The sequence below is a fragment of the Ovis canadensis genome, chromosome X, assembly GCF_042477335.2.
Source record: "Ovis canadensis isolate MfBH-ARS-UI-01 breed Bighorn chromosome X, ARS-UI_OviCan_v2, whole genome shotgun sequence".
Classification (NCBI taxonomy): domain Eukaryota; kingdom Metazoa; phylum Chordata; class Mammalia; order Artiodactyla; family Bovidae; genus Ovis; species Ovis canadensis.
The window spans coordinates 96,666,858-96,674,714 of record NC_091727.1 but is presented as its reverse complement, the minus strand read 5'-3'; positions in this window follow the sequence as shown (position 1 = coordinate 96,674,714).

Below are 7,857 nucleotides of genomic sequence, written 5' to 3'. Positions count from 1 at the left end.
AAAAATTATGGTTATTTGGACTTGGGTATTTAACAGATATTTTTTCAAAAATAAACAAGTAAGCCTGTCACTACAAGGAAAACAGCTGACACTATTTGTCACTGATGGTGGAATTTGAACTTTCAAGCAAAATTAGAATTTTGGAAAACTTGTGTCCACTGCTGTGAACTTTACATTTTCCCAGTAGTTAGAGTTTTCTGATGCTACCAGTGATAATATTAGCAAATATGATTTTTTGAATATTGTATGATTAAAAGTTGGAGAAGGAAATGGCAACCCACTCCAATATTCTTGCTGGGAAAATCACATGGATGGAGGAGCCTGGTGGGCAACACCCCATGGGGTCGAAGAGAGTCGGACATGACTGAGCGACTAACACACACATAAGTGAAAGTATAAATAGTTGGAAGATCTTCACAAGTCAGAAACCAGTAATTTTTTTAATGATCAAAGGAAGGCAGTCCCAAAGAATGCTCAAACTACTGCACAATTGCATTCATCTCACACCCTAGCAAAGTGATGCTCAAAATTCTCCAAGCCAGGCTTCAATAGTATGTGAACCGTGAACTACCAGATGTTCAAGCTGGATTTAGAAAAAGCAGAGGAATTAGAGATCAAGTTGCCAACATTTGTCGGATCACTGAACAAGCAAAAGAGTTCCAGAAAAACATCTATTTCTGCTTAGTCAAAGCCTTTGACTGTGTGGATCACAACAAACTGGGGAAAATTCTTAAAAAGATAGGAGTACCAGACCACCTTACCTGCCTCCTGATAAATCTGTATGCAGGTCAAGAAGCAACAGTTAGAACTGGAGACTGATTCCAGTTCCATGGAACAACAGACTGATTCCAAATCAGGAAAGGAGTACCTCAAGGCTGTATATTGTCACCCTGCTTAAATGCTGAACTGGATGAAGCACAAGCTGGAATCAAGATTGCTGGGAGAAATATCAATAACCTCAGATATGCAGATGACACCACCCTTATGGCAGAAAGTGAAGAAGAACTAAAGAGCCTCTTGATGAAAGTGAAAGAGGAGAGTGAAAAAGCTGGCTTAAAAACTCAACATTCAAAAACTAAGATGATGGCATTTGATCACTTCATGGCAAATAGATGGGGGAAGAGTCAAAACAGTGACAGATTTTATTTTCTTGGGCTCCAAAACCACTGCAGATGGTGACTGAGGCCACGAAATTATAAGGTGCTTGCTCCTTGGAAGAAAAGCTATGATGAACCTAGATGGCATATTAAATAGCAGAGATATCACTTTGCTGACAAAGGCCTGTCTAGTCAAAACTATGGTTTTTCTATTAGTCATGTATGGATGTGAGAGTTGGACCATAAAGAAGGTGGAGCGCTGAAGAATTGATGCTTTCAAATCTTGGTGCTAGAGAAGACTCCTGAGAGCCCTTTGGATGGCAAGGAGATAAATCCAATCAATCCTAAGGGAAATCAATCCTGAATATTCATTGGAAGGACTGATGCTGAAGCTGAAGCTCCAATACTTTGGCCACCTGATGTGAACAGCTGACTCATTGGGAAAGATCCTGATGCTGGGAAAGATTGAGGGCAGGAGCAAAGGAGGATGACAGAGGATGAGATGGTTGGATGACATCATCAACTCAATGGACATGAGTTTAAGCAAACTCTGGAGATGGTTAAAGACAGGGAAGGCTGGTATGCTGCAGTCCATAGGATCGCAAAGAGCTGGACATGACTTAGTGACTGGACAGCAATATTGCTTCTGTTTTGTTTTGTTTTTTTGGCCCCAAGGTATGTGGGATCTTAGCTCCTGGACCAGGGATCAAACCCATTCCCCTTGCTTTGGAAGGGGAAGTCCCAACCACCAGATTGCCGAGGGAGTCTCTGTGTTGATCTCTTGACACACCTGTTTCTACAAATGAACTGAGATTCTCAAAGGACAAGTGCTCTATACTAGTTGCATTTGTGTTTCTGGTACTCCATGCAGAAATCAGCAAAGAAAGCATGGCTCAGAATGTTTGTGGAGCACATGAATGACTAAACAAAGAAGCAGCTTCTTCAGGCTCCTTCTCATGTGAATTCTGTCTTAGAGCTTACATGGCATTTTCTTGTGTGTGGGCTCTCATAGGCCAGCCCAGACACTGAAAGTTATTTCAGGCAGGGTTTCTGATCTTGGGTGTCTAGCAGGATATTCTGGGAAGCTTGTTACAATGCAGACTCTTAGGCCTTCTTACCTAGGAATGATCATTCATAAAGTATGAGGGAGGACTCTGAATCTCTAACAAGTTCCCCTTGGGTCTGTGATGGTTAGCCAGGTTTAGGACTCACCGATTTTAGTGAGCCCAACTCCCAACTTGTGTCAATGGGGAAACGAAGGCTTAGAGATTAAGTGATGGTCAAGGTCACACAGCTTGCTGGTGGAAGAGCTGGGCTCCACTAAACCAGTGTCCCTGTCCCCACTTCCCCCAGAGCAGCTCCACGTTCATGTGCTTTATGTATGGGAGTTCAGCCAAAGAGGGGTTTGTTTTAGTACCTATTTATTTATTTGGCTGCACCAGTTCTTAGTAGTGGCGTGTGAACTCTTAGTTGCAACATTTGGAGTCTAGTTCCCTTCCCTGGGATGGAACCTGTGCCCCCTGCAGTAGGAGTGTGGAGTCTAAGCCACTGGACCACCAGAAAAGTCCCTTGTTTTGTTTTTAATTGAGATTGAGTACAGGCTTGGAGGCCCCTGGACTCTGTACACTGACTGTCCTCCTCTGCTCCTTATACCTGCTGATGGAAAGGCCAGGGAGTGCAGTGGGCTTTACACTGTGCAGGGGCCCAAGGGCCTCTATTCTCTCCTGGCTTTGTCACTGAAAGTCTTCAGTTCTGAATCTCTTGGGCTGTGGAATGGGTTCAGTCAGGTCCGCTCTGCTTAATGAGCAGGGCTCCTGTTTGGCTCACATGTTTCTGTTCTCTGGAGAGCTGAGCACAGCGCCTTGCCTGCAGCAGGAGTATCCATCAATTTTCAGTGACTGAATGAAAGTGTTTGGGAGATGTGGCTGTGTTCTATGAATGTAAGCTACTCTTAATAATAAATTCAAAAACCGTCTGCTCCAGACATTTGGCCTTAGTAGTAACCTGATTCAAAATGGTTCCTCACAGGACCAGACTACCTTAAGAGATCTTTGTTTTCCAACGTAAGAAAAGGACAACTTGCACTGACCAGTCGTGTCTACGAGATGTCAAAAGAGCCTGCTAATTTGGTCGATTCAATGAAAAAGCAAGGCCAACAGTATTGGGCATTGTGCTTCAAAGGAAGCTAAGTGGCTCGAAGCCTTTTCCATTGCTGCTCATTGGCTTGGCGTTATGTACACACAGCTATCCTTTCAGTTTCCACAAAATGGCTTATTTTCATTTCTGAAATGGCAGCCACGTGGGAGCCCCTGGTTGCTGTGGAGAAGGCAGGGAGAGGCCCAGCTGGTTGACAGCCACTGGGCTCCTCGAGCCCTCCGCTTCCCCTTGGCTGCTGTTAGGAGGCGGGGGTCCAAGGTTTTTATAGTTCCTCTCTCGAATTAGTGCCTGCAGACTCTACAGCTATGAACATGCAATTAGTCTTTGTTCATGCACAAAAGGGAGCTTGACCCTTGCCCGTCTTTGATTGGCACGTACAACTCTTGTAGCTACTTACCTAAGGCCCTCTCCAAGGAGCGTGGCGTCTTGTTCCTGCACCTGCCTTCAGCTTTTCTCTTTTGTGACTTGTTTCCCATAATATTCGGCCCTACTCGCAGCAAGGTTGCGGCGATGAAGGCATCATGCGAGTACAGGCAGATTTCCTGTTTTTCAGAGAGGTGGGGGAGTGGGTGGGAGGGAGCTTTGAATCGGAGTTTTTTTGGATAATTGCTGAGCCCCCAAACACTTAGCAGGAGCCCAAAGAGCTAGTTTTTCTTAATAAATGAACACTTTGCTTGCTTTCAAAAGCAGACCTCCCATGTCATGGAAAACAAGCTGTGGGCACAAAGCTTTACATTTCTTTCCCTGTTCACCTGCTTTCTCAGCAACATAGAAACTTTGTAGTATTTTTTTGAGAGACAATTGCTAGGAAAAACATGCAATTATTGTGGTCAGAAAATTTCTCTCTAAACCATGCTTTCCAAGCTACTCGAAAAGTGGTTATTAGCAGCTCAAATGAGTTAAATACTGTGGTGGTGGATTGCATTTGCAAGAAATGTTTTTGAGGAGCCTGAGTAGTTTTCAAAATGTCCTCATTTCTTAAACTCTCCTTGCCTCAACGTGTGACACCATGCTTGAATAGACTACTCAGCTCAGGCATTTTGGAAAAAAATCGAAAATACATCCGTTTTGAACTAAGCCATTCAAACTCCCCAATCTGCAGAGAATATTTAATCCATGATTTAAAACAATAATAGCTGCCCTTTGTGGGGTGCCCATTTGGGTTCAGGAATAGTACTAACTGCTTTATACATTTTTTTTTCTTGTCCCGAAAACAGCCTTTTACATTGGGTTTTACTGTTTCTGCTTTATAGAAAATTGATGTTTGGCGATCTTAAGGGACTTGACCGTGGCTATTTAGTGGCTGAGGAGCTGAGTGGAGAAGTTAAAACAAGTCTCTTGGTATGTTTGTTCCTTCATGGAATGCTATTGAAAACTTAAAAAAAAAAAATAGAAACACACAGTAGAATTTACACAGCAAGAGTTTCACCTTTTAAAATAATCACTTTTGGTGCCCAGATGTGCTTTCCAACACATCTGACTTTTGTTGTCTTTGGGACCCTACCTCAGAGCTGACTCATATATTGCCTCCTTCCTTATTCACACCATACCATTGACCAGCTTGGCATTGCCAAGTTTGATCATGTACTTTTCACAAGACCTGACTCCCGGTCAACTTTTATCTGTTTTCAAAAATCACCAACGTCTGACAGCTAAGGGGGCACAACGGTAAAGAATCTGTCTGCAATGCAGGAGCCACAGGAGACTCGAGTTCAATCCCTGGGTCAGGAAGATCCAGGCAAGAATACTGGAGTGGGTTGCCATGCCCTCCTCCAAGGGATCTTCCCGACCCAGGGATCAAACTCACATCTTCTATGTCTCCTGCATTGGCAGGCGGGTTCTTAATCACTAGTGCCACCTGGGAAGCCAGGTTCTAAAATAAGTGTTCTCAAAATTGCTGTTAACAACCTGATTTGGCACAGGTGTGTTTGTTTTCAGCCTTTCTCTGAACTTGTGAACTCTGATGTGCCTTGGTGGGGCATAGAATGGTTAATAGGAATTTGCCCTTTGGCATTATACTTGGGTTTGAATCCTTTCTGTGCCACTTTATTAGCTGCATACCTTTGGGAAAGTTAATTGACTGCTCTAATCTTAATTTTCTTGCTTATAAAATGACAATAATACAGATTTGCTTTTTGCATTCAATAGTAATATGTGCCATACCATAAGTATGTAGTAAATGTTCAGTATATGTTTCCTATGCTCTCCCCTTCTGCTGATAAATTTGGTCAACAAAGTCTTTCTTTTTATAGGCAAGTCTCATCTCTTCTGTGAGCTATTGAAGTTTAGTGCTGGAAGGGCCCTTTAAGATAATCTTATCCAGTGGGTTTCAAGCTTCATTTTTTTTTTTCATTTTAATGCAGAAAATTGTTTTTTAATCTTCATTTTTTAAATTGAAGTATAGTTGATTTACAATGTTGTGCAAATCTCTGCTATATAGCAAAGTGACTCAGTTATACACATATATATTCATTTTGTAAACATTCTTTTCCTTTATGGTTTATCCCTGGAGATTAGACATAATTTCCTGTGCTATACAGACCTTGTTGTTTATCCATTTTACATATAATAGTTTGTGTCCACCAACCCTAAACTCCTAGTCTATCCCTCTCCCTCCCCCTCTTCCCCTTGGCAACCATAAGTATGATCTCTTATGTCTGTGAGTCTAACAGCAGAACCTTTGATGCAAAGGAGAACTTGGATGGAACCTCAGTAACTGCAATAGCTGAAGTAGGGCTCCTGGAGTTGCAGTGGGTGGGTCAGAGGTGTGGGAGAGCAAAGTTCCAGCATTTCAGACTCAGCTTCACCCTCTCAGTCATGTTGTGTCATCACCACTGTGTCCTATTCTCCCTGCTTCCAACCTGGGTTTCAAAGGAAGTCCTACATAGACCCTAAAGCTCCACTTAAATGCTAAAACCTGCACAGTGCCTTGCCAGAAAGAGCTAGCTAGAATGAGTTCTTTTCCAGTTCTCCATGGATAACGTGTATCTCTGTTTAGCAAAGTTTGCTTTGTATTAGAGTTATTTTTATCTTTTTTATTCTTTAAAAAAAAAAACACACATAGCAACACGTATCCAACCCCTAGTAAGTGCCAGGAACCAGTGCAATATAAACTTATTTAACCCTCTCCATACCTGTTCTTTACACCAAGCTTTCTAGGGGCAGGACTCACATTTTCATTATCTGTATCTCCCACAGTGTTCACACATAGGAAGCCCTCACTTACTACATACTGGATTGTTAAATAAAGGGCCAGAGATAAATCAGAATCATGTTAAGGTCTAGGAAACCAAGGGAAAGATTCCTAACAAAATATATTCTTTGGTTTTTCAAAGTTGATCTCTTTAGATAGTAACTTGAGATACTTCACAAATCCAAACCTAGTTGATTTATGTCATCCTGGCATGATGTGCTTGCCTGATTTCTTAAGCAAATATAGCTGTTCTAATCTTCCTTTGGCCCTTTCTCCATCATTTGAAGGAAAAAGAAACATCGTCTTCTGCACAGTTAATACCTCAAAATATGCAAACAATTTAAAAACCTTTAGACTCGGTACTAAGGTCTGCTTACGGTAAAAAGCAGAAGAGCTAAATGCTCACTAGCATCTGTTCTCTAAAATCAACTGAGGAAACTAACATTAGGAAATTTTGTTTAGATTCACAGCAATGTTACCCTTTGTAAAGGGCAATACTTGAGGGGAAATAATTGAAAAAGTCTTTGAAAGTGTATTGGGTCAAATTCAAGGGAAAGGAAGCAACATAGAGAAGAGCAGGGAAATGTAAGAAATTCAGAGAGCATGGTTATGTGGACACGCTTCAGTAGCTAACCAGCAAGCATAGTAAGATAGAAAGAAGACAGTGTAATTAGATGCCACAGTACTCTCAAGGGAGAAATTTGGTTTGGAGTAATATGAAAGCATTTTAAGTCTTATGTATTTAACCTTACATATTATGTAACACAGGGCTTCCCTGGTGGCTCAGTTGGTAAAGAATCTGCCTGCAATGTGGGAGACCTGGGTTTGATCCCTGGTTTGGGAAGATCCTCTGGAGAAGGAAATGACAACCCACTCCAATACTCTTGCCTGGGAAATCCCATGGACAGAGGAGCCTGGTGAGCTACAGTCTATGGCATCACAAAGAGTCAGACATGACTGAGCGACTAACACATACACATTATGTAATATAAGATGTACAGAAAACATTATTTTGCATTCCATAAATATAAGTCAACTAGGATACATAGGTTTTTAAACTCATACTTATAGTGCTTTGCATGTGGTATTAGTCATAGATCATCAGAGATACAGCTGGTAGTACTTCTGTTGGATTTCAGATATAATGGTATCAGTGTTTGGAGGAGTGAGGTCTGCTATGTTTGTTTTTACCAGCATTAGTCCTATTATTTCATTATCATTGAATATTCAATTTTTAACTGATGATAAAAGGGGGAAAAAAAGCAGGGCTATAATACTGGTTGCAATATCCCATTACAAGGCCACTGTAGACAGTTTTCGTGTTGTGGTTCTGGCTCAGACATGGGCTGGTGTACCTTTAACTTCTGCTATCAGCAAGCCAGAGTTTTGAGGCTTTTCAATCTTGTGAAA